The 27,994-nt window shown below is 44.8% G+C and overlaps 1 pseudogene; it reads left to right on the forward strand.

The window, feature by feature from the left end:
* LOC142852102 (small ribosomal subunit protein eS25 pseudogene) overlaps positions 1 to 24,787 on the forward strand; it is a 31,397-nt pseudogene extending 6,610 nt beyond the window's left edge.
* The last annotated feature ends 3,207 nt before the right edge of the window (positions 24,788 to 27,994 follow it).

A 27,994-nucleotide genomic window follows, 5' to 3' on the forward strand; every position in this document is an offset into this window, starting at 1 on the left:
ATTATGAGTGAGTACATCCCATGTTCATCTTTTTGGGTCTGGGATACCTCACTCAGGATAGTGTTTTCTATTTCCATCCATTTGCATGCAAAATTCGAGAAGTCATTGTTTTTTACCGCAGCGTAGTACTCTAGTGTGTATATATTCCATACTTTCTTCATCCATTCTTCCATTGAAGGGCATCTAGGTTGTTTCCAGGTTCTGGCTATTACAAATAATACTGCTATGAACATAGTTGAACAAATGCTTTTGACATGTGATAGAGCATCTCTTGGGTAAATTCCCAAGAGTGGTATTGCTGGGTCCAGGGGTAGGTTGATCCCGAATTTCCTGAGAAACCGAAACACTGACTTCCACAGTGGTTGCACAAGATTGCATTCCCACCAGCAATGGATGAGGGTACCCCTTCCTCCACAGCCTCTCCAGCAAAGGCTATCCTTGGTGTTTTTGACTTTAGCCAATCTTACAGGTGTAAGATGATATCTCAAAGTTGTTTTGATTTGCATTTCCCTGATTGCTAAGGAGGTTGAGCATGACCTTAAGTGTCTTTTGGCCATTTGAACTTCTTCTGTTGAGAATTCTCTGTTCAGTTCAGCGCCCCATTTTTTAATTGGGTTAATTAGCATTTTAAAGTCTAGTTTCTTGAGTTCTCTATATATTTTGGAGATCAGACCTTTGTCTGTTGCGGGGTTGGTGAAGATCTTCTCCCAGTCAGTAGGTTGCCTTTGTGTCTTAGTGACAGTGTCCTTTGCTTTACAGAAGCTTCTCAGTTTTAGTAGGTCCCATTTATTCAATGTTGCCCTTAATGTCTGTGCTTCTGGGGTTATACCTAAGAAGCGATCGCCTGTGCCCATCTGTTGTAGGGTATTGCCCACTTTCTCTTCTATCAGATTCAGTGTGTTCGGGCTGATATTGAGGTCTTTAATCCATTTGGACTTGAGTTTTGTGCACGGTGATAGATATGGGTCTATTTTCATTCTTCTACAGGTTGACATCCAGTTGTGCCAGCACCATTTGTTGAAGATGCTTTCTTTCTTCCAATGTATACTTTTAGCTCCTTTATCGAAAATGAGGTATTCATAGGTTTGTGGGATAAAGTCCGGGTCTTCTATACGATTCCATTGGTCGACTTCTCTGTTTTTATGCCAGTACCACCCTGTTTTCATTACTGTAGCTCGGTAATAGAGTTTGAAGTCAGGGATGGTAATGCCTCCAGACAATCCTTTATTGTATAGGATTGTTTTGGCTATCCTGGGTTTTTTGTTTTTCCATATAAAGTTGATTATTGTCCTCTCCAGATCTGTGAAGAATTTTGATGGGATCTTGATGGGGATTGCATTGAATTTATAAATTGCCTTTGGTAGAATTGCCATTTTTACTATGTTGATCCTCCCCATCCAAGAGCAAGGGATGTCCATCCATTTTTTGGTATCCTCTTCAATTTCTTTCTTCAATGCCTTAAAGTTCTTGTCAAATAGATCTTTCACTTCCTTGGTTAGATTTACCCCAAGATATTTTATGCTGTTTGTGGCTATCGTGAATGGTGAAGCTTCTCTGATTTCCCTCTCTGCTTCCATATCCTTTGAGTATAGGAGGGCGACTGATTTTTTGGAGTTGATCTTGTATCCTGCCACATTACTAAAGCTGTTTATCAGCTGTAAAAGTTCTTTGGTGGAATTTTGGGGGTCGCTTATGTACACTATCATATCATCTGCGAATAACGAAAGTTTAACTTCTTCCTTTCCAATTCGAATCCCCTTGATCCCATTATGCTGTCTTATTGCTATTGCTAGAACTTCCAGCACTATATTGAAGAGGTAAGGTGAAAGTGGGCAGCCTTGTCGTGTTCCTGAGTTAAGCGGGATGGCTTTGAGTTTCTCTCCGTTTAATTTGATGTTAGCTGTCGGCTTGCTGTATATAGCTTTTATTATATTTAGGTATGACCCTTGTATCCCTAATCTCTCCAAGACTTTTAACATAAATGGATGTTGAATTTTGTCAAATGCTTTTTCAGCATCTAATGAAATGATCATATGGTTTTTTTCTTTCAGTTTATTTATATGATGGATTACATTGATAGATTTTCGTATGTTGAACCAGCCCTGCATCTCAGGAATGAAGCCTACTTGATCATAATGGATAATTTTTCGGATGTGTTCTTGGATTCGGTTTGCCAGTATTTTGTTGAGGATTTTTGCGTCAATATTCATGAGTGAGATCGGCCTGTAATTCTCTTTCCTGGTTGAGTCTTTGTGTGGTTTTGGTATCAGAGTAACTGTAGCTTCATAAAAGGAATTTGGTAATGACCCTTCTGTTTCTATATTGTGGAATACATTGAGGAGTATAGGTATTAGGTCTTCTTGGAAGTTCTGGTAGAATTCCGCATTGAAACCATCTGGCCCTGGGCTTTTTTTGGTAGGGAGGTTTTTGATAACAACTTCTAGTTCTTCGCGACTGACAGGTCTGTTTAGATTGTTCACCTGGTCCTGATTTAATTTTGGTAAATCGTATTTATCTAAAAAAGCGTCCATTTCTTTTACATTTTCCAGTTTAGTGGCATACAAGCTTTTGTAGTAAGATCTAATGACTCTCTGAATTTCCTCTGTGTTTGTGGTTATGTCCCCCTTTTCATTTCTGATCTTATTAATTTGCAAATTTTCTCTCTGCCGTTTGATTAGTTTGGATAGGGGTTTGTCAATCTTGTTGATTTTCTCCAGGAACCAGCTTCTTGATTCATTGATTCTTTGGATTGTTTTCTGTGTTTCTATTTTGTTGATTTCAGCCCTCAGTTTGATTATTTCCAGTCTTCTACTCCTCCTAGGTGAGTCTGCTTCTTTTTTTTCTAGAGCTTTCAGGTGGGCTGTTAAGTCTCCAATATGTGCTTTCTCTGTTTTCTTTAAGTGGGCACTTAGTGCTATGAACTTTCCTCTTAGGACAGCTTTCATAGTGTCCCATAAGTTCGAGTATGTTGTTTCTTTATTTTCATTGAATTCAAGGAAGACTCTAATTTCTTTCTTAATTTCTTCCTTAATCCAGGTATGGTTCAGTAGTTGACTGTTCAGTTTCCATGAGTTTGTAGGCTTTCTGGGGGTAGCATTGTTGTTGAATTCTAACTTTAATCCATGGTGGTCTGATAAGACACAGGTGGTTAGTAATATTTTTTTGTAGCTGTGTAAGTTAGCTTTGTTACCAAGTATGTGGTCAATTTTCGAGAAGGTTCCATGAGCTGCAGAGAAAAAGGTATATTCTTTCCTATTTGGGTGGAATATTCTATAGATGTCTGTTAAGTCCATTTGCTTCATTACCTCCATCAATTCTCTAATTTCTCTGTTAAGTTTCTGTCTGATTGACCTGTCCATTGGTGAGAGAGGAGTGTTGAAGTCTCCTACTATTAGCGTGTGCGGTTTGATGGCTGCCTTGAATTTTAGCAATGTTTCTTTTACATACATGGGTGCTTTTATATTAGGGGCATAGATATTCAGGATTGAGACTTCTTCCTGATTAATTTTTCCTGTTATGAGTATAAAATGTCCCTCTCCATCTCTTCTGATTGATTTAAGTTTGAAGTCAACTTTGTTAGAAATTAGTATGGCCACACCTGCTTGTTTCTTAGGTCCATTTGCTTGATAAGCCTTTTCCCAGCCCTTTACTCTGAGTAGGTGCCTGTCTTTGTGGCTGAGGTGTGTTTCTTGTAGACAGCAGAATGTTGGATCCTGTTTTCGTATCCAGTCTCTTAGCCTGTGCCTTTTTATAGGTGAGTTGAGCCCATTGACATTAAGTGTTATTAATGACCAGTGGTTGTTAACTCCGGTCATTTTTTTAGTAGTAGGGTTTGTGTGTTTCCCTTCTTTGAGTTGCGCTGGTGAATGGTCTCTAGATGTCTGAGTTATTGAGGTCTTTGTTGGACTCCTTGGTTAGTGATTTTCCTTCTATTATTTTCTGTAAGACTGGATTTGTGGCTACGTATTGCTTAAATTTGTTTTTATCCTGGAAAATTTTGTTTTCTCCATTTATGGTGAACGAAAGCTTGGCTGGATATAGTAGTCTGGGCTTGCATCCATGGTCTCTTAGTTTTTGCAGTACATCTATCCAGGACCTTCTGGCTTTCATGGTTTCCATAGAGAAGTCAGGTGTAAGTCTGATAGGTTTACCTTTATAAGTAAGTTGGCCTTTTTCCTTTGCGGCTCTTAATATTCTTTCTTTATTCTGTATATTTTGTGTTTTGATTATTATATGGCGAGGGGATGTTTTTTTTTGATCCAGCCTATTTGGGGTTCTGTATGCCTCTTGAACCTTCATAGGTACATCCTTCTTCAGGTTGGGAAAGTTTTCTTCTATAATTTTGTTAAGTATATTTTCTGGACCGTTGAGCTGCACTTCTTCTCCTTCTTCTACTCCAATTATTCTTAGGTTTGGTCTTTTTATTGTGTCCCATATTTCCTGAATGTTTTGTGATGAGAGTTTGTTGGACTTGCTGTTTTCTTTGATCAGTGCGTTTATTTTCTCTATGTTATCCTCAGACTCTGAGATTCTTTCTTCTATCTCTTGTATTCTGCTGGTTATGCTTGTTTCTGTAGTCTCTATTCGTTTACCTAGATTTTCCATGTCCAGCCGGCCCTCTGTTTGTGTTTTCTTCTTTGCCTCCATTTCATTTTTCAAATCATGAACTGTTTCCATTATCTGCTTGATTGTTTTTCCTTGCTTTCCTAGGGTATCATTCACTGATTTACTCAATTCCTCGAACTTTCTGTTATACTTCTCCTCCATTTCTATAAGGGCGTTTTTTATATGCTGTTTAAGGGTGTCAATCCCTGTCATGAAGTCAGCTTTTTCTCCTTCTTCTTGATTAAGGTGTTCATGTCCTCCTGTTGTGAGGTCGCTGGCTTCTGGTGGTTTCGTGTTGTTTTTCAGATTGTTGGGTGAATTCTTGCATTGGCGTCTCCCCATCTCTTCCTCCCAATATTCTCCTATGGATCTTCTTTTACAGGATCAGGTCTTCTTGCCAACTGATGTACCTTCCCAGTGATGTCACTCCCCCGTGCTGTTTCTCCTGGAGTCCAGTTCGGATCTCCTTGCTGCTTGGTTAGCTCGCAAACAAAGGGCCCACCCTGCTTGCTGCAGGCAGGTTATGGAGACAAAGGAGCTACCACCTTCCCCTTTGCACTCACCTTCGGGTTCAGTCCCAGTGCCCAGGCAGGCTAAGCATGGAGGCACTCTGCCCCAAGAAGGCAGGGATGGAGGGAGACAGGGGGTAGGGGGATCTGGATGTAAGCTGGATGGGATAGGAATAGCAAGGAGGTACCGGGCAGTGTAGCCCTGTAGGTTGATCAGGAAGTGTAGGCGGGCTGTTCCCAGGTGCCGCAGCACTCACTCACCACAATGATGTCTCACTAGGTGCCCTGATCGAAACTCCTTGCTGCTTGGTTCGCTCTCAGACAAAGGGCCCACCCTGCTTGCTGCAGGCGGGCTCTGGGGACAAAGAAGCCCCCGAGCTCCCCTTTGCCCTATGCTTTGGGTTAGGACCCAGCGCCCAAGCAGGCTGAGCACTAGGCGCTCTGCCACCGAGGAAGGGATGGGGGAGAGAAACAGGGGGGGGGGGAATCTGGATGTAAGCTGGATGGGATAGGAATAGCAAGGAGGTACCGGGCAGTGTAGCCCTGTAGGTTGATCAGGAAGTGTAGGCGGGCTGTTCCCCGGTGCCGCAGCACTCACTCACCACAATGATGTCTCACTAGGTGCCCTGATCGAAACTCCTTGCTGCTTGGTTCGCTCTCAGACAAAGGGCCCACCCTGCTTGCTGCAGGCGGGCTCTGGGGACAAAGAAGCCCCCGAGCTCCCCTTTGCCCTATGCTTTGGGTTAGGACCCAGCGCCCAAGCAGGCTGAGCACTAGGCGCTCTGCCACCGAGGAAGGGAGGGGGGAGAGAAACAGGGGGGGGGATCTGGATGTAAGCTGGATGGGATAGGAATAGCAAGGAGGTACCGGGCAGTGTAGCCCTGTAGGTTGATCAGGAAGTGTAGGCGGGCTGTTCCCAGGTGCCACAGCACTCACTCACCACAATGATGTCTCACTAGGTGCCCTGATCGAAACTCCTTGCTGCTTGGTTCGCTCTCAGACAAAGGGCCCACCCTGCTTGCTGCAGGCGGGCTCTGGGGACAAAGAAGCCCCCGAGCTCCCCTTTGCCCTATGCTTTGGGTTAGGACCCAGCGCCCAAGCAGGCTGAGCACTAGGCGCTCTGCCCCAAGAAGGCAGGGATGGAGGGAGACAGGGGGTAGGGGGATCTGGATGTAAGCTGGATGGGATAGGAATAGCAAGGAGGTACCGGGCAGTGTAGCCCTGTAGGTTGATCAGGAAGTGTAGGCGGGCTGTTCCCAGGTGCCGCAGCACTCACTCACCACAATGATGTCTCACTAGGTGCCCTGATCGAAACTCCTTGCTGCTTGGTTTGCTCGCAGACAAAGGGCCCACCCTGCTTGCTGCAGGCGGGCTCTGGGGACAAAGAAGCCCCCGAGCTCCCCTTTGCCCTAAGCTTTGGGTTAGGACCCAGCGCCCAAGCAGGCTGAGCACTAGGCGCTCTGCCACCGAGGAAGGGATGGGGGAGAGAAACAGGGGGGGGGGGGGATCTGGATGTAAGCTGGATGGGATAGGAATAGCAAGGAGGTACCGGGCAGTGTAGCCCTGTAGGTTGATCAGGAAGTGTAGGCGGGCTGTTCCCCGGTGCCACAGCACTCACTCACCACAATGATGTCTCACTAGGTGCCCTGATCGAAACTCCTTGCTGCTTGGTTCGCTCTCAGACAAAGGGCCCACCCTGCTTGCTGCAGGCGGGCTCTGGGGACAAAGAAGCCCCCGAGCTCCCCTTTGCCCTATGCTTTGGGTTAGGACCCAGCGCCCAAGCAGGCTGAGCACTAGGCGCTCTGCCACCGAGGAAGGGAGGGGGGAGAGAAACAGGGGGGGGGGATCTGGATGTAAGCTGGATGGGATAGGAATAGCAAGGAGGTCTGGAATCAAGTTTTAAACCATTTGTGCAAACATCAAGAACTCTTCCTGGGTACACAATGAGATGTAGGATGGTGTGCAGGAAGCGTGTATTTAGTTCTGCAAGGACGGCTGTGCTGTCTCCCTTTCCCATGGCCTCAGCGGTGATTGGCAAACTCCATGCTCCTCGTGCTTACTCTGACATCATGTCTCCTGTATTGTGATTGTGGGCCGCTCTGAGAAGTGCATTGTAGAATCACATTGTTGTCCTAGTCACGTGATGTGGAGTGTGTTCTCCTACGCTTGGCTTCCATCTGTACATCTTCTTTGGCCATTGGTCTAGTTTTGAATCAAGTCATCCTTTTTGTTGTTGACTTATAGGTGCTCTTTTTAGATGCGAGTTAATAACCCTTTGCCAACATGTCCTTTGCAAATGTTTTCTCTTGGTCTTAGCGTTTTCTTCTCAACCTTCTAAAGCCATTATTCCCAAAATAGACGTGTGCTGCTGTAAAAGGCTGAGGTGGATTCTTGCCATGCCACTGTTAGTTGTGTGCTTCTACAATTCTTTGTGCCAATTCTTTTTTTTTAAATTTGTGTATATGTGGTGTGGGACAATGGTCTGTATTCTGTCGATTATATTTTAAATAAACACTGATTGGCCAGGCAGGAAGTATAGGCGGGACAACCAGACAGGAAGTAGAGGTGGGTCAATGAGAACAGGAGAATTCTGGGAAGAGGAAAGCTTGGTCGGCAGTCATGATTCAGCTACAGAAGAAGTAAGATGTGACTGCCTCGCTGAATAAGGTACTGAGCCACGCTAGCATAGACAAGAATAATGGGCTAATATAAGTTATAAGAGTTAATAAGAAGCTGAGCTAATGGGCCAATCAGTTTATAACTTATGAAGACCTCTGTGTGATTTCTTTGGGACTTAAAAATTGTGGGAACCAGGCAGGACAGAAACCCTGACAATATATATGTGCACCAGAGGACAACATTGAGTGTCATTTCTTGGGACCTGCATTTTGAGACAGGATCTCTCACTATGACCAACTTGCCTAATCAGCTAAGCTGGCTAACCAATGAGCCCTGTGGATCCACCTGTCTCTGCCTCCCTGGAACTGGGAATACAAACATGCCCACCATGCCCAACTTTTACATGAGTTCCAAGGCTAAAACTTAGTCCTATGCTTGTTCAGCAAATACTTGACTGACTGACTGAACCATCTCCTCGTCCACAAACCAATTCTTTAGGTGTCATGTTTTTTGTTTGTTTTTGTTTGTTTGTTTGTTTGTTTTTGTAAGAGAAGGTCTCATGTCTGGCTTATTTCATGAAGCATCCAACAGCCCTCTGAGTATATGAGTGATTGGATGACAAAACAGACATTGGATTGGATTTGCCAACATTTTATGAAGCATATTTTAATATTGTACATCAGTGCGACACTTCCAAGAACAGTGACTGATCTTGTTTGAACACTGCCTTAGCCAGTGTGCTACACTGGTGGGGACCTAGAACTTTCCCGGACCTTCAGCCTGGGTGATAACAGCATTTGAGCCATGCTGTTCTATGTCCACTCATCTACATTTTCAAGGAAATGTGGAAATTATTTGTTAAAGTAAATGATAAGGAAAACATCTTCATTTGATTCTAGAATTAAATATCTTCTGCGATATTCATGCGCTAATTGACTGATCGGCAAATGTCACTGTGATAAAACATGACCAGAAGGGACTTACAGAAGAAAGACTTTATATGGTTCCTGAGAGAAGAGTTCACAATGGTGAAGAAGGCACGGCAGCAGGTGGTCAGAACTGAGAGATCACATCTTCATCCGCATGTATGAAGCTGGTGTGGGGGAGAGAGATGAAGACAGACAGAGACACAGACCAGACAAATATCAGAAAGCTTGGGCCAGGATATAAGACTTCTGAAACCCGCCCCCATCACCACCACCACATTACCCCTGCAGCCCCAGTGATACACTTTCTCCAGAAAGGCTGTATCTCCTAAAAGCTCTATAATCTCCCCAAACAGCGCTCCTAACTGGGGACCAAATATTTAATCTTTGAGCCTACAGGAGGTATATTTTCATCCAGACTTTCCACAAAAGCCAATATGTCTTTTGTCTAACCTATAAAGAGTTTCTATTCTACATTATGAATACTTGACTTCAGATATAATATTTGATATGTTTACACAGTGTTTGAACTTCGTCAACCACCACTTTGGTGTGACTTGGATTTCAGTAGATGGGACCTGGGTCTGAGCCCCACAAGCAGGGTACCCTAAACGCTGTGATGTTCCATGCCCCGGGAGCCCAGAGAGCCTCTCTCAGCTGTAAAGTGCGGCGAGATTGCTGTGAAGCTGCCCTTGTATTCTAATCAAGATGAACTTGAAAGGTGAACATTATAAGTGGTAGAAATTATTTATAATTTGGTAATAAAAGTTTATATCTAACACTCCAGATTTCATACGTCTGCTATGTGCTGGCTCTGGGTTATAAAACAATTGTAGTTGCCTTTACGTTTGGCCTTATAAGAAAGGTCATAAATTAGAATGATAGCATTCGTCCTCTTTCTGAGCTCAGAAAATTTCCATATTAACATCTTCACCTCAAACATAAATGGTTACCCAACTACAAAGAAAAGAGTTGCGCTGAGCCTTATGAATTATAGTTTATGTTGGAAATCTGTGTACACACGCCTGCAGTAGTGCATTCCAGCTTCAGGAAAGCTGGCTTGACCATAGTGGAGCTAATTCAACTGCATGGGCAACTTAAATAAATAAAGAACAGCATATAAAACTTGGGGATATTTTAGATGTCAGCAAAAGGTTGCTAGGGTATGCGATTACTTTAACTCTTAAAATGCATTTTTATGTCTTCAAGGATTTTTCCCCTTCCAGAATATCTCTACCTCATTACTTAAAAATAAACTTGCATTCAGTTTCAAATGTTTTTTTATAATGTGGTTTTAACTGAAAATGTGACAGTCTGGGTTTTCTCCCCCCCTACAGAAAAAATACACAGCACATTCTATTATGACATATAATGACTAAGTTCTTCCCAAGATATTGATGAATTGGACCAATGCTTTATGTTTAGACTTTCAAAAAATGTTTATAGCAAAACCCAGATGTCCTTAATTTTCCAGTGTGGAATATTAAATCCATATGCTTTGCCGGTGTAGGTCACTTTCACCATCCTGTCGGTGTGCTTAGAATACAGTGAACTGTAAACCAGCAGGTCAAGTTCTACAACAATCACACGGGCCCAGACTTTCATCTGCAGAGAACAGAGATTGTTAGTTCTTGGTTACTTTCAGCATTAGAACTCTTTCCCATGGAGGAATCAATAGAGCTAGAAATTACTAATGAGTTAGCATGGCTTAGTCCATGAGGGCTGCCGTAGCAATATACCCTAGACTGGGCAGACTGGGCAACTCACAAACAACAGAAATGCATTCCTCACTGTTTTCAAGACTAGGAAGCCCATGGCAAAGGTACCAAGAGTCTTGTTCTCTGCGTCTTTGACGGCACCTTCTGAATTCATTTTCATAAGGAGAAAGTGGCAAGGGAACTGACTCTAGCCACTTATATAAAGACACAGATCCAGTCGTGAGGGCTGTGACTTCATACGGATCCAGTCGTGAGGGCTATGACTTCATACGGATTCAGTCGTGAGGTCCCTGTGACTTCATACAGATCCAGTCCTGAGGCCTGTGACTTCACACAGATCCAGTCCTGAGGTCCCTGTGACTTCACACAGATCCAGTCGTGAGGTCCCTGTGACTTCACACAGATCCAGTCGTGAGGTCCCTGTGACTTCATACGGATCCAGTCGTGAGGGCTGTGACTCCACACAGATCCACTCGTGAGGGCTGTGACTTCACACAGATCCAGTCCTGAGGTCCCTGTGACTTCATACGGATCCGGTCATGAGGGCTGTGACTCCACACAGATCCACTCGTGAGGGCTGTGACTTCATACGGATCCAGTCCTGAGGTCCCTGTGACTTCACACAGATCCAGTCGTGAGTTCCCTGTGACTTCACACAGATCCAGTCCTGAGGGCTGTGACTTCACACAGATCCAGTCGTGAGGTCCCTGTGACTCATACAGATCCAGTCGTGAGGGCTGTGACTTCACACAGATCCAGTCGTGAGGTCCCTGTGACTTCATACGGATCCAGTCGTGAGAACCTGTGACTTCACACAGATCCAGTCCTGAGAGCTGTGACTTCATACGGATCCAGTCGTGAGGTCCCTGTGACTTCATACAGATCCAGTCCTGAGGGTTGTGACTTCATACGGATCCAGTCGTGAGGTCCCTGTGACTTCATACAGATCCAGTCCTGAGACCTATGACTTCACACAGATCCAGTCTCTGGGCTGTGACTTCACACAGATCCAGTCTGAGGTCCCTGTGACTTCACACAGATCCAGTCTGAGGACCCTGTGACTCCACACAGATCCAGTCTGAGGACCTATGACTTCACACAGATCCAGTCTGAGGACCTATGACTTCACACAGATCCAGTCTGAGGGCTGTGACTTCACACAGATCCAGTCTGAGGGCTGTGACTTCACACAGATCCAGTCTGAGGGCCCTGTGACTTCACACAGATCCAGTCTGAGGTCCCTGTGACTTCACACAGATCCAGTCTGAGGGCCCTGTGACTTCACACAGATCCAGTCTGAGGACCCTATGACTCCACACAGATCCAGTCTGAGGACCTATGACTTCACACAGATCCAGTCATGAGGGCTGTGACTTCACACAGATCCAGTTGTAAGGGCTATGACTTCATCACTTCTTTTCTCTTGGTTTAAAATGTGTTATTGTTTCTTGTCGTGGTCATGATTATGTTAGCTGTGTGTGATGGCACACACTTGTGGGGGCCTGCAGCCACAGCAGATGCGAATCAGAGGACACTTTGTGGAGCACTTCTCACCTTCCACCTTTCCTTGGGTTCTAGGCTGTCAAGCTTGCGTAGTGGTGCTTTTCCTGACTGAGCCACCTCACACAACCAGTTCTTACTGCACAGCTGTGCTGGTTAATCTGTCAACTTCACACAACCTAGAGTCATCTGAGAAGAGGCAACCTTCATTCAGAAAATGCTAGCATCAGACTGACCTGTAAGGAGGGCCCAGCCACCGTAGGTGGTGCCCCCACCCCCGGCAGACGGTCCTGGGCTGTGGAATAATTGGAATTGCAGCAAGCCAGTAAGCAGCATCCTCCATGGTATCTGTTTTAGTTTCTGCCTCCAGCTCCTGTCCTGAGTTCCTACCCTCAGTGATGGATGTCCAGAAGTGTAAGCCAAATAAACCCTGTTCTTCCTAAGTTGCTTTTGGTCGTGATCTTTATTACAACAATAGAAATCCAACTAGAATAATAGCCCAGCCTGGCCTCAATCGTACCTCTTCAATGCTGGAGTTACAAATGAGGCCACCACACCTAGCTGTCCATTCTAATATTATCATGCTGTGTGTTAGGTTCCAACATAGAGATTATTACCATTCTTCAGACTCTAACAAAGCAGAACCCTAAAAACAAAAACAAAACAACACAACAACAATGCATATCTGTTTTTCCCTTAAGAGCTCAAGGAAAAAAAAATGGTGCATTTGTTTCTTTTTTGACAAAAGGTGCTTCAGCATCTGGACATGATTCTAGCAACTTCCCAAACACAGAGAAGATGAAGGGAGTCTCACGAGAACAACATTGTCCACGCAGAACTGGAAGCAGACACAGCCGTGCACACCTATAGTCTCAGGTACCTGGGAGGCTGGGCCAAGAGATAGCTTAAGCCCCAGAGTTGAAGATCAGCTTGAGAAACACAGTGAAAACCTCATCTAAAGAAATGCTGAAGCAGTAACATTAAAAAGAGGATTGGGGACCGGACAACTTCCTTCATGAATTATAACTAGAAGTAAAATAACGAGATGTATGCCTTGAAAGTCTTCTGTATGTAACCAGATGAGAAGACTCTTGGCTGCCTTCGGTTGGAAGGGACAAGACCCGCTGACTCCTGCTAAAGACCCAGACAGCTTGTAGATGACACAGAGCGTGGCGAGGACAGACAGCTTCCGGTTTAGTCAGTGATCAGGATAGATGCTGCCGGGTGAATTTCATCTCAGTGTTCATGTCAGGTACCAAGCCACTGGTCCTGCCCAGGTACCAGTCCGGGCACTGGCTAGGTTAGGCTCCATCGTTTTCGGATTGCAACCTGTTCCTTTGGAAAACATTTGCCTATTTTCTTTCTGCTTGGCAAATAAAAGGTGCTTCTAGATATAAACTGCCGAATAAATGACTAAATGAACAAGTCCTCAACTGGTCCCAAGGTAAGATTCTCTGAGTATCACTGACGTAGTGATATCAAGTGAAATATGAAGGAAAATGATGTCTGTTAGTGGGTCCTAGAGGAATTAGACTGTAAGAGCTCCTTGAACTTTGCCCTCTCAACCCCAATCATACACAATTAATTAATAGATACTTCTCCGCCAGTGATTAAGTACCTAAAACTGATGACTACAGCCCAAGTCTAACGTCTCCATCTATTTCTATTCAGGAGCAGGAAATACGCTAGACCCTTCAAGGACAGAATCACTCTCCAAAGGACACCCCACTTCAGTAAAGTAACCGACAGAGGGCGAGGGAGATAGCCCACAGGTAAACTGAAACCGGGAGGGCCTGCCTTTGGGTCCCTAGTGCCTATGTGAGAAAAAGAGCAGGGGTGGCTGTCAGTGCTGGTGAGGCAGAGACAGGATGAACCAGAGCTCTCTGTGTGGCCAGTCTAGGCAACTGGTGAACTCCAGCTTCAGTGAGAGCTGTCTCGAAATGTGTAAGTGGAGAAGAGATTGAGAAAGATCCTTGGCATCTATTTCTGATCGCCAGCTGCATATATACATGCACATGCACGTGCACACACACACACACAGCATGTATGCATATCTTGATATTCATGCACATGACACACACATACATGTACAGAAAAGTTAACTGTACATTAGGCATTAAGGAGGACTAGAGTGTTAGGTGTACCACCCACCCCAAAATAACTCAAACTACTCTAGTGCAGCCTGTTGTGAGAACAACTCAACTGTGTATTTATAAACATCCAAAATTCAAGAAAAATAGATTCTGAAAGAACTCTAAAGAAAATTGCTGCTCCCAAAGAAAGAAAGAAAGAAAGAAAGAAAGAAAGAAAGAAAGAAAGAAAGAAAGAAAGAAGAGGATCTTATTTTCTTAGGCTGTGTCTAGGTATTTAAATAACACTTTATTAGGCTTCACTAGTTGGGGCGGAGCTCAGGAAAGCTCTGTTTTCCCTTTGATGTCCTTACAGTCCTCACCCACTGGTGATGTTTCATTGACCCAGTGTACCCAGCTTTGGTATTGCCTCACGAAGCACAAAGGCCTGAACTCCACTCGAAGCTCAGAAGAGCCATGAGAAGGAGTGGGTACTTTTCCTAGGCATAGGTGCTGAACAAAACGGGGGCTGAGATGATTTACATCCCTTGACGACTGTTTTCCAGCTTTTTTGTGAACAGACACATAAATAAATGCAACTTTATTTAAAGTAAAATATAAAAGAGTAAACCCCAACAATCTCTTTCAGACAGCAATTGGGACTCTGCAGGTACAAGAGCCCTGCCTTGGAAATTCTGTTCCTGCAGGCATTGGCTCTGCCACTTCCACTAAAAGTAGCTTTAATTAAATCTGTATTGTTCTACTTATAAATAAGGCTTGGGATTCAAGGGCTGGGGTGAAACCTGCTAGCTCAGAGGTTGAGTAACACTTAGGTAACCTCCTCTTCTTGCTGCTGTCTTCTGTAGGAGGAAGCCACTTGTTCATCCTGGCCACCCAGAACCAAAATAACCACACAGAAACTGTATTAATTAAATCACTGCTTGGCCCCATTAGCTCTAGCTTCTTATTGGCTAACTCTTACATTAATTTAACCCATTTCTATTAATCTGTGTATCATCATGAGGTTGTGGCCTACCAGCAAAGTTTTAGCATGTCTATCTCCAGCAGCTCCACGGCATCTCTCCTCCTTCCTTCTCCCAGCATTCAGTCTAGTTTCCTCCACCTACCTAAGTTCTGCTCTATCATCAGGCCAAGGCAGTTTCTTTGTTCATTAACCAATAAAAGCAACACATAGACAGAAGGAACTCCCACACCAGTCTTCCACTCTGCCAAACAAAAAGAGCCATGCCACTTCAAATCCCTCCTGGCTACTTCCAGTGCATGTCTCTCTTTCTCCCAGATGTCCTCTGATGCTCTATGATCAGTTTCTGTTAACTGGTTGCTAACTCAGCCTCCTGACTTAAGGTTAATTTTAATTAATGCAAGCACAAACTTGGGGTTCACAGTGTGATCGAATATCCCCAACAGGGATTACCCAAAACAATTGAAGTCAAACTGTTTATGAAATGTTTTCTTTTATACTTACTACTTTAAAATAGTGAGGACATGCAGTCAACCTAAGTATACATCATTACAAGAATGAACCACAAGACATGTTTACTGTAATGCTATTCAACTTCAAAGAAGGAAGCACACAACAACATAGATAAGATATCATAAGATACCTTGTGAAGTTAGGTAATCACCAAGAACACGGTGATTTTCTTTTCCATAGTCCCACTTACAGCATCTAAAGGAGAAACAACCCACAAACCCAAACAGTGGTTGCCAGGAGTTGGGGAAAGAGCTGATGGGTGGTGGTTGTTCAGGAGGTAGAAAGTTTCTTTTGATCGAGATGGATTCTAGAGGTCTGCCGAGAACACTGTGTGTGAACCTGTTGATGGGTTACATCGTAGGTTGTTTGTGTGCACAGGTATGTACTAGCTATCGTAAGAACAATAAAGTTATAAGAATGACAATAATAATGAATGCTGACTGCTTTCTGAGAGGGAAGGAAGGTCATGGACTCTATTTTACTCAGTTTTAATGTTCTACATATTTATTACCCAAAATATTTGGGCCACTCATTACCACCCTTAAAAGGTCTCTCTCTCTCTCTCTCTCTCTCTCTCTCTCTCTCTCTCTCTCTCTCTCTCTCTCTCTCTCTCTCTCTCACACACACACACACACACACACACACACACAACACAACACACTCACAGGCACACACACACACACATTTAGGATGCTGGCAGCTGTGGTCAAGGCAAGGGCACCAAGGACTTTTGAAATAAATATGCCTGGGATTATTACTAAGAATGCAAATCCAATCAAATAACAGAGATGATTTATTGTTTTTATTAATACTGTTAAAAATTTATTTATTTACTCATGTTGAGGTTGGAACCCAGGGCTTTTCCTATGCTGTTCAGGTACCCCACCACTAAGTTTCACTCCCATAATCCACCACTGAGTTACACTCCCATAATCCACCACAGAGTTACACTCCCATAATCCACCACAGAGTTTCACTCCCATAATCCACCACTGAGTTTCACTCCCATAATCCACCACTGAGTTTCACTCCCATAACCCACCACTGAGTTTCACACCCAGCTCCCATGGTAGCCCTTGATTCCCCTCACTGCAGATGCGAGCATGCTTCATCCACAGACATGGACTTGAAGGGCTGGCTTTCCAGAGATTTGTGTATTAGCTTACATCCTGTTCTTCCCAACAAACCTGCATCTCCCTGCTCTTCCAGCACATCTGGATTCCAGTCAATAGGTGTGCCCAGCCCGGAAAAAGTGGCAGTTTATTAATTTTGTGTTTGAATCGAAGATGGATCAAGAACTGAGAGTTAGTGAGAAAGGTTCATCACCCTAAAGCAATAGGCAAGTTTTAATGAGATGTAGTCGTCCCTTTTTAAAAGTTTCGTTTGGCCCAGGTGGTGGGGTGCACACCTTTAATCCCAGCACTTGGAGGCAGAGGCAGTAAGTTCAAGGCCAGCCTGGTCTACAGACCGAGTTCCAGGAAATAAAGTTTCAATGGCAGATCTTCTGTAAATAAGCAGGAGGAAATAATAATTTTTTTAAAAAATCTCAAAATTTGCATCATTTCACCACTCCCAGAAAAACAGTGTTTCAGGGCGGAGCCACTCCCTTTATGTGTCTCTTAATTCTTACACTGCATCTTACACACTGTTCTATATATTAATTTTCTTAATTATAATTTATAAAAATCTTCACATGTTGTGACTATGAGATCATTTTCATAGCAGCATAATACTCCACAGAAACTTAACTTCTTTATTATTATACAATCATGTCTTTTTATTTACACCAGTCATAACAACATGTACTTAAATGTATAGGCATGTGAACATTCTGCCTAGATATCTGCACACATATATACATACACAGATATACAGATATAGAGAATTCTCATCTGAGTATTTGCTTAGACAAAGCCCTGATGTAGAATCGCCGTTTTCAGGGATTATATTTGTGGTGGTGTGGCTGGAACCCGGGGCTTTAGTATGCTTGCCCAACCCTCTACCACTGAGTTCCATTCCTAGAGATCTGCACACTCTCAAATGTCAGTTATGCTTTAGGTGGCACTGTGGGAAACGGCTTCACGACAAGAGAGGAAGCATGGAGACAGCTCCTTTAAAGCATAGCCTCCTTGGTGAAGATTGCTTTTCCATCGACTGCTGTGGAGTAGAAACTCCTACAATACAAGGACAGGGCTGATTCACGGTTACCCCCAAACACCTTGCCACAGGCCTAACCCCAAGTATTCTGAATATCTGGAAATCTGTATATTTGGATTTTTAAAGAATATTTATTTACTTCTTTAGCATGCCCAGGTGTGTGTGTGTGTGTGTGTGTGTGTGTGTGTGTGTGTGTGAGCACCCGTGGCATGACATGTTCACGGAAGCCAGGGGACAACTGTGGCCATCAGTTCTTTCCTTCCACCTTTATGTTTGTTCCAAGTACTGAACTCAGGTCATCAGACTTGGCCGCAAGCACCTTTACCTGCTGAGCCATCTTCCCTGTCCTCCCTCTTTGTTTTAGGGGACACTGAATTGAACTGTACATGTTTCAGACTCTACAGAACCTGGAATTCTTTGTGCAGCATTCAGGAAGCACTTGCTAAGTGACAGGTTTTTCTCTGAGCACATTTTACTGGTCTAAAGCAATTTAACCCCCATATAAACCCTGTGAAGTTATGACCATGATCATCACCAAGCTGTGAATGAATTGACTGAGATCAGACAAGTAACCTGCCAAAAGTCACGTGGCTAAGGCATTGCAGATCCAGAATTTGTACCCAGGATTTCCTGATCACTAGTGCAGAGCTGTGACTGTAAACTTGTGTTCTGTAGCAGTTGTGGGTCAGATACTTCTTTGCCCCTGTCAACTGTTGCATTTACAGTCGCTGTGTGAAATAGCAGTATTTTATCACCTTCGAGTGTCTGTGCAATTTTAAATAGGCCTGGATTTTCTGGCCCAGAGTCTCTCAAAAGGCTGCAGTCAGATGGTGTCTACATTTGAATCAACCATAGATGTGTGTAGTTGGGGTGTGGGTGAACCCCCGTGTGTGTGTCTGTATGTCTCTGTGTCTGTCTGTCTGTCTGTTTGTGTGTGTGTGTATGTGTCTCTGTGTGTGTGTGTGTCTGTATGTCTCTGTGTCTGTGTGTGTGTGTGTGTGTGTGTGTGTATGTGTCTCTGTGTGTGTTTGCTCACAAAGTCACCCTGCACAGTCTCCCTACATAGGCTATCTGTGCTTTTGCCTAGCACAGCTGCCTCAGCAAGCAACTAACATGGGAGTTGTGGACTTTCTGGTGTGGATGCTCCCACAAACAAGTTGGTATTCTTCTATGACCCACCCACAGAAGCCACATGTGGCCTTTCTGCCATCTTCTCTTGGTCAAGATGGTCACAAATCATCTCCAGTTTCATGGGTGTCTTTGAGGCCACCTCTCAATTGGAAGAGGAGCAAACTGCAATATACCTTGTTGCTGCCTGCTTTGAGAAATACTGCCTACTGCATAACTAATTTCTGTAGCCCATGGAAAGCTTTAAAACTCATTATTTTAATGCCACGGAGCTGAACACATGTTCACTGATTCATTTCAGTTTGTCAACAGCCTGCTCTTCTGATTGATAGGATGCACGCAAGGAATGACACATTGGCAGCATGTCTTCACAGGACAGTGCTGTAGCCTATGGCCCTGGCTGTATGTACTCACAGGACAGTGCTGTAGCCTATGGCCCTGGCAGCGTGTACTCACAGGACAGTGCTGTAGCTTACGGCCCTGGCAGCATGTACTCACAGGATAGTGCTGTAGCCTATGGCCCTGGCAGCATGTACTCACAGGACAGTGCTGTAGCTTACGGCCCTGGCTGTATGTACTCACAGGACAGTGCTGTAGCTTACGGCCCTGGCAGCATGTACTCACAGGACAGTGCTGTAGCTTACGGCCCTGGCAGCATGTATTCACAGGACAGTGCTGTAGCTTACGGCCCTGGCTGTATGTACTCACAGGACAGTGCTGTAGCTTACGGCCCTGGCAGCGTGTACTCACAGGACAGTGCTGTAGCCTACGGCCCTGGCTGCATGTACTCACAGGACAGTGCTGTAGCTTACGGCCCTGGCTGCATGTACTCACAGGACAGTGCTGTAGCCTACGGCCCTGGCAGCATGTACTCACAGGACAGTGCTGTAGCTTACGGCCCTGGCTGTATGTACTCACAGGACAGTGCTGTAGCTTACGGCCCTGGCTGTATGTATTCACAGGACAGTGCTGTAGCTTACGGCCCTGGCTGCATGTACTCACAGGACAGTGCTGTAGCCTATGGCCCTGGCAGCATGTACTCACAGGACAGTGCCGTAGCTTACGGCCCTGGGACAGAATGAACCCAGCAGCCTGTATGTAAATGGAGCCCAGGCCCCTGGCCTCTACGTTCAAGATTCTCAAGTTATCTGTAGAGTTTCAAAACATCCTCTGTTTCTAAAACAAAACAAAAACAAAAAACTCCTTATTGAACAGCAGGTTTTAGTGCACTGAGAACCTAGAGGCTGTGCTGCTGACTGTGGCGGAGCCGGGTCCCTCCTTTGGGCCACTGCTGTGTGGTCGAGTGTCTGCCTTTGGCAGCTGGCCAGGAGTGCCGGGCTTGAGCACATCGTGATGTAGGACACCCGCTGCAGGGGTCTTCCCTTTTAGCTCGGATTTTCTTTACTACAGAAGGCTATTCACAAAGATGTTTGGAGGTGAGCATCCTACTCACCTTTGCTGTAGGCAGAAAAGGTAGTGGTCCCCAAAAGAGAAATGTTTGGAGTGATTGCATTGCTCCTTTGTGGCCTTGGGGATGCTGTATATCTTTTGGTTGGTTGGTTTCTTTTGTACATCTTGTCATTTGTTTGTAACTGGTGGAGTCCCAGAACTCTGCATGCAGAGTATGTTCTAAGCTCCAGCTGTTGTCACCACTACCTTTAGCAGCTAACTGGTCCCAAGTGGGTTGAGGGCTCAGTAACCACTCCTGTGCTTTACCCCTACTTCCGGGGTCTCAGAGCACCTCTGTGCTGGTCTCTTCAACATGCAGTCATCACTATGACTTCAAAATGTAGGGGTGACCAATGAAAGCATTTCCTGCTGCTTTCCTGGGGCACCCAGCACAGCTAGCCTCACAAGCTTTCTAGCCCCAAGCCGAACTCTGAAACTCCAGAGACTAGGGATGCCTGGCCGGAGGATCGCTAAGTCATGGACTCTCCTGAGTGCTGGTCAGATTTGATGTTTAGCATGGGAATGTGATTTGGTTTTGAATTTGTGGTTCAGCTGGTCCAGGCTCCCTGTAGATAATTTCCACAGTGATGATTTCTGAAGTGCCATTTCCCACCATCAGCTCCCACTCAGTATTATTGTCTGACATCGCTAACTTCCGTAACATGATCTACATTTTCTAAGATGGGGAGATGGAGGCTGAACATCCTCTTGAGAACATCCTACTTTTTTGGCCTAGACAGATGAGTGTCCCAAATTCCTCATCTTGCCAAGAGGACTTTTTGCTTTGAGGGAAGTACAGAGCTGGTTACTGTTCTTCATCTCACGGGCAGGAATTCTCCGTTGGTGTTGGTGGTGACCCTCCTCACCTGGGCTGTTTCTTCCAATGAGACAGGCCTGGAGCAGGTCCTATCAGGCAAGACTGTCGAAGGGACAGACAGTCTCTCACACATAGCAACAGGGGCATGCCTGAGCTCCAGTTATCTCGGGAGAGAGTTTGCCATTTTTGGTCTTGGTAATTAGATGGCTGGTTGTAGATCCAAGCCATTTTGGGCCCCTGTGAGTGTGACTCTTCAGGTTTGAATTAATCCATCAATCCATTTGTGGCTTTCTACCCACGAGCCAAATGGCCTGTCCTAACTAAAGGGCAGACAAACACCATCCATACAGCTACTTCACAGTTTACCTTGGAAACGTTCTAATGGCCAGTTTACATAGCTCTGTGTCCAAGCAAGACAGGAAGCACTGGGTTGTTCCTATTCATTGTCACAGTGATGCCTCCAGAGATATTTAGATGCCAGCCCTTTCTGACTGTAAAAGAAATTAATCCTGGGCTGGAGAGATGGCTCAGTGGTTAAGAGCACTGACTGCTCTTCCAGAAGACCTGGGTTCAATTCCCAGCACCCACATGGCAGCTCACAGCTGTCTGAAAATGCAGTTCCATGAGATCTGACACCTTCACACCAATGCACATAAAATAGTTAAATAAATCATTAAAAAAATTAAAAAAAAAAAAGAAATTAATCCTGGCCTATGTAAAGTTCTCCGTGGTCAGGTCTAACGGGCAGGATTATCTGAACCTTCTGAGTCCTTACAAAGTCAGACGCCGAGCACAGCTGGGCTGCTTTGCTCTCCCTTCGAGACTCGTCTTCACTAACCCCCTTTGATCCTGGGGGCCTCTTTCAGTGACAAAAATAAGAGCATATGAAACCTGATGTATCCTTGCAAGCTCCCAGGTCAGAGCAAACTTCTAACAAGTTCGTAATGGTCCCACTGAGGAGTTCTGGCTTTCTTCACAGGTGGGCACAAGGCTATTGGAGGGTTCACTTGGGTCTTCAGTTCCGAGACATCACAGTTCCACGGACCTCTGGGCCTGTGTCTGTTTGCAAACGGTTCTCAAGCTCATAAATCCATCCATTTACAATTTTTTCCCCAGTATTTTTTTGTGGTTAGATAGGAATTTAACCCCACATTTCCTGGGTCACATTTCTTTTACCTCACTGACCATTTGTGTGAAACAGGCAGGCCAAACACACTCTAGCCAGGAAGAACGCACTGCTAGGCTTAAAAGGAGTGACCAGAAAGCTATCCCCACACAAAGGCAGCTTCGTCTGTGGGCTGAAGGTGAATTGTGGCGTGAGGACTCGGCCGCTTTTCAGATCGGACGGCTCCAGAAGAAGGCTAACACTGCTGGCTGGGCCGCCTGCCCTACTGCGAGGGCGCGGGTGAAGTGCATGTCTTCATAAATCGGCCTCTGCTTCTGCTTCCCATCTGAGCTACGCCAGCCTGCTCTGTGAAAGCCTGGATTGGAAAAACTTTTTATTTTTTATTTTTAAAGAGAGCTATCTTTTCAAATTGTGCTTATATAACATTCAGCCAAGGCAATGTATATTTATTTCTTCAAGTAGTGCTATTGCTTGAAGTCTACCTCTTTGCCTTTGACAGTAAGACAGACCGCTTATCTTCATATTTTCATAATGAAAACTCCCCAAGCTCGGGCTGCTATGGCAGATTTACGGCTTTTGAGCAGGAGAACTGACAGGCATTCTAATACGGAAGGAGATATGATGCCCTTAATGTACAGTGATGTCACTGCTAACGAGGGAGAAGCAGCCAGAGCACTTGCAGCCAGCACCGCGGCTGTCCTGGCTGGGGTAAAAGAGACCTTGTCACCCTAGAAAGGACACAGGTAATGAAGAAAAGGAAACCAAGCCTCAGGTACAAAGGCACCAGCTCACTGTGGATGTGCATTAGCTTCAGGAAGTTGACGCTAAAACTGTCTGGACAGAGCTGACCTTGAGAAGGGACAGGGTGAGGCGTGGTACTCTGAGTGTAATTAAAACCCTCCAGGGAACAGGCAAAGGAAAGCTAGGCCGCCTTCTGACCTTCGCCTCTGTCCCCTTTATCCCGCCCCAGAGTGGTCTCAGAACTTAAAGTCGTGGACAGCTGCACCGTCATTAGCAGGATGCCCCTATTGTTAGGAAATGCCACACAATCGCGTCTTTTATTTGCAAATGAGGCCTTAAAGGTTTAACTTTGCTCGGAGAAAAAGAAATTCTTAGAGGTTACTTTTCCAATGTCCTTGTACAGACTTGTGACTGAGGAAGAAACACTGTAATGAGAACAATCTGAGAAGTCTGCACTCCGCAGGCCTCCTGCATGGCTGTGGCTGGAAAGGGTCTTTCAAAGGTCTCAGGAGCATCTTCCACTCTGAGAGAATGGGGCTGTGTGTTGGTAGCAAGAAAAACGGGACACTCAAGATCGGTGTCGGTTTTCGCCATTCCCATCAACTTCCCCGGAAGTATGAGGGTTAATTTAAGACCTGAGAGGGCTTTTGCCAGCTCTGAGGATAGCCAAGCACTTAAAATTTGCCAGCTCCATTAAATGTACTTCTCCTTAATTAAACGCAGACACATTCAGAGATCTACATGCTCAAAATTAAGTATCAAAGATTTATTGTATAAAGGAGCCAAACAGCAAAGGCAGAGGTCAGAACTGACCAATATGACAAAGGACTATATTTTTTATTATGTTATTATCTAATGAATTTTAATGCACTGAGACAGCGGTTGTGAGCTGAACAGGCTTTTCTGGGCTGCGATCTAATCTGCCACTCGCAAGTTACAGGGTACAGGAAAGTTAGCTATTTCTTTAGGGCTCAGCTTCATTGCTTGTAAAAAGGGAAGGTCATTTTACTTCTTTCATGGTAATGAATGAATGAAACCAACAAATAGCAAACCATTCACTGATGTGGGATTCTCCTCTGTATGCTGTGAATATCATTGGTTAATAAAGAAACTGTCTTGGCCTGTGATAGGGCAAAAGCATGGAGGTAGGTGGGGAAAACTAAACAGAATGCTGGGAGAAAGGAGGCAGAGTCAGAAAGAAGCCATGAAGCTGCTGGAGACAGATGCACTGAAACTTTGCTGGTAGGCCACAGCCTCGTGGTGATGCACAGGTTAATGGAGATGGGTTAAATTAAGATGCAAGAGCTAGCTGATAAGAAGCTAGAGCTATTGGGCCAAACAGTAATTTAAATAATACAGTTTCTGTGTGGTTATTTCAGGTCTGAGCAGCTGGCAGCAAACAAGCACCCTCCTTGCAACAATTCACTATTTTGTTCAAAGCATAATTAAGTGAAAAATTAATGTTAGCGTTTTTTTTTCCCCGACATCTTAAGGAGGCTGCAGTGGTCGTAGCCACTCTCCGAGCTTCATCATGCCGCCCAAGGATGACAAGAAGAAGAAAGATGCCATAAAGTCAGCCAAAAAAGACAAAGACCCAGTAAATAAGTCTGGTAGCAAGGCCAAAAAGAAGTGGTCCAAAGGCAAAGTTCGGGACAAGCTCAACAATCTAGTCCTGTTTGACAAGGCTACATACGACAAACTCTGTAAGGAAGTTCCCAACTATAAACTTATTACTCCAGCCATGGTCTCTGAGAGACTGAAGATTCACGGTTCCTTGGCTAGGGCAACTCTTCAGGAGCTTTAGTAAAGGGCTTATCAAGCTGGTTTCAAAGCACAGAGCCCAAGTAATTTACACCAGAAACACAAAGGGTGGAGATGCCCCAGCTGCTGGTGAAGATGCATGAACAGGTTCAATCAGCTGTACATTTGGAAAAATAAAACTTTATTAAATAAAAAAATTAATGTTAGCAATGGAATATGTAAATTGTTAGTATTAAAAATTGATATTCATTTTAGTCACATTTATTACATGTAAAATTACACTATTTGCAGTTAGTGTACAGATAATAGCAAAAATTATTTTCACTCACCATACTAGAAGAAACAGGTAATTTAGGCTTATGGCTCTGGCATGGTGGTGGAGTCCAGCATGGTGGGAAAACATGGTAGCAGGCTGCAGGCATGGCAGTCAGAGCAGGAAGCTGAGCGTTCACACCTTCAAACGCCAGCACTTAAAACAGTCAGAAAACATGGCAGCAGGCTGCAGGCATGGCAGTCAGAGCAGGAAGCTGAGCGTTCACACCTTCAAACGCAAGCACGAAGTAAGAGATTTAACTGTGATGTACTTCCTGTAGTAAGCCCGCACCCCCTAACCCTGACCCAAACAACTGAGGACCAAGGTTCCAATACCAGAGCTCATGGTGCAGACATTTACCATTCAAAGCACCACACATTCCACTGGTGAACATGGATCCATACCACGTAAACTCACTTGAACACACACACGTACACACACATGCACAATGACCAAACAAACCAAAGCCGTATCATGAGGGTCATGTGTTTTCTTGTCTGATGCATTTGACTTGTGTGGGTATGAAAGTGTGGATATTCAGTCTTGATGCTGTCCACTATCTCTTGTCTACCTTTCCCTCCCCTCGAGACTCCAACTCAGTGGTTCCCAGTCTTGATATACGTAAGAACACCAGAGGCACTCACTATAAATTCACAAGTTCTGATGTGGTGCCAGGGTCCAGGCATCTGTAGACTCAACAGATAACCCTGATGGAGGTGGCATGCAGACTTAATCACATCCTGGATCCCTAACGTTACCTGCTCTTGTCTCGTGGATGAGAGGGTGGCCCATGGGGAAGCCTCTGCTCTTCTCTGTTTTATGTGAAGACTTGGATTACCTTCCCTTTAGGAGGTTTATTCAGGTTCACAATGACCCAAATTAAGACTGAATCAGAAGAGGTAGGCTCTTTTCTTTTTTCTTAGAGCTTTGTTTTGTTTTTAAATTTTATTTATTTATTTCATATACCTGGGTGTCTTGTCTGCATGTATGTCTGTAACATGCCTGGCCAGAAGAGGGTGTTGGATTCCCTGGAACAAGGCTGTGAGCTGCCCTGCAGGTGCTGGGAGTCAAACCCTGGTCCTCTGGAGAGCAGCCAGTGATCTTTGTCGCTGAGCCACCTCTCTAGACCTAGTGGGTTTTGTTTTGTTTTCTATACATAGTGTGTGATGGGTGAGTGCCATGGCGTGCATTGGAGGTCAGAGTTGTTCTCCTCGTCCATCGTTTGGATCCTGGGCATCAAACTCAGGTTTGCTGGCTTGGCAGAAAGCTCTCTCCTGCTGGTCCATCTCACTGGCCCAAAGAGGATTCCTTTAGTCATCTCTTGCCGAAGTTCTCAGAAGGAAAGAAAAAATGAAGGGTAACTTCAGTGAGACCATTCGCGCAAAAACTTAGAATGTTGGCACAGTCTTTATGATTGTCTATATGGAAGAGCCTTTGCCTCGTCTTTGGGTTGTGGGTGGACACTAGGTAGTAGGAGAGATGCTTCAGGGTCTGTGGATGAAAGCCAACAGCAGTCTTTGGACACAGGTGCTCACTTGTCCTGTGGCTGTGACATAACACCTGGCAAAGGCAATTTCAGGAAGAAAAGGTGCATTTCAGCTCCCAGTTCAAAGGTGAAGTCCCCCAGCGCATGGAGGGCGAGGAGCAGGCTCAAGGCTGTCCTGTATGTCTGCAGTCAGGAAGCAGAACGATGGTGGAATTTCTTCTGTTCACTCCTTCAGGGGCCACAGCCCAAGGAGGAAGCTGTCCACCTGGCTGAGGGGGCTTCCCACCTCAGTGAGTCTGACCCAGATGACCTTCACAGGTGTGCCCAGAGGCTTGTTTCTCAGGTGTTCCTGGATCCCATCCAGTTGTCAAAATCAATCATTAAAAAACCACACTGGTAGGGAGGTCATAAGGTGCTTCTGTGGCCCCCGACTTGGGCTGTGGCCCACTCAGGTAGACGCTGGAAGACTTTGTGATCCACATGTCAAACCAGTTCTTGGCTTTCAGTTTGTCTGTTCTTGTCATTTGTATATGGTCACATATGTGCAGAAGAAATGGACATGATTGCAGGACACAGTAGGCAGTCTTATTAGTAAAACACTGGATCAAAACTTTCACTAAAATCTTTAGTTTATAAATATAAATTTAAAAAATTTACCTCCCTGTTTCTGCTAATGTGTAAGAGTTGTAGAAGACATTAATTCCGCTGTCTTAGGGTGTCTGTTGCTGTGAAGAGATGTCATGACCACAGCAACTCTTATAAAGGAAAGCATTTACCCGGGGCTTGCTTACAGCTTCAGAGGTTCAGTCTGTTTTTGTCACTGCAGGAAGCTCTGTGGCAGGCGAGTGGACTTATGCTAGAGAAGGAACAGAGGGTTCCACATCCTGATCTGAAGGCAGCAGAGAGAGAGAGAGACACTGGGTCTGGCTTGAGTGTTTTAAACCTCAAAGCCCAACCCCAGTGACACACTTCATTCAACATGGCTATACTTCCAAATCCCTTTCAAGTAGTGGCACTCCCTAATGACCAAGCACTCAAATCTATGAGCCTGTGGAAGCCAGCCCTGTTCAAACCACCCATGTCATACAATAAGAAGGAAGCTACACGTCTTGAAAAGTAGACACTCTTTTTAAACCTGACAGAAGACTGAAATCATAGGATGAAGTGCTGACATCAGAGCTGGGGTGGGGAAGAGGAAATCAGAAAGCAAAAATGTCTGTCAGGTCTTCATGTGGGCTTGTGTGATTCATACGCGGTTTATGAAAGATTTGGCAATGACAAACATTTCTGAACAAATAACAAACAAAGCTTAATTTGAAATCAAACATGTAACTAATCTGAAGTATTTCTGTTTCACCAGATAATACCTCTTCAGTCTTGTTTCTGAACACAAGTATGGGCACTTTGCACAGCACATGTCTTCATGTCATGACAAGCCAGCGACTACGGACTGTGATGCCCAGGAGTGGGCACAGGTTTTACTGGTCACACACAGTTTTATGCTCCTGTAGAAACAGTGGTTTAATTACAGAAAACAAAAGCCTTTCACTATTCCCCTACTGTCGTATTTCAGAA

This window comes from Microtus pennsylvanicus, chromosome 6 (genome assembly GCF_037038515.1).
Source record: "Microtus pennsylvanicus isolate mMicPen1 chromosome 6, mMicPen1.hap1, whole genome shotgun sequence".
NCBI classification, from domain to species: domain Eukaryota; kingdom Metazoa; phylum Chordata; class Mammalia; order Rodentia; family Cricetidae; genus Microtus; species Microtus pennsylvanicus.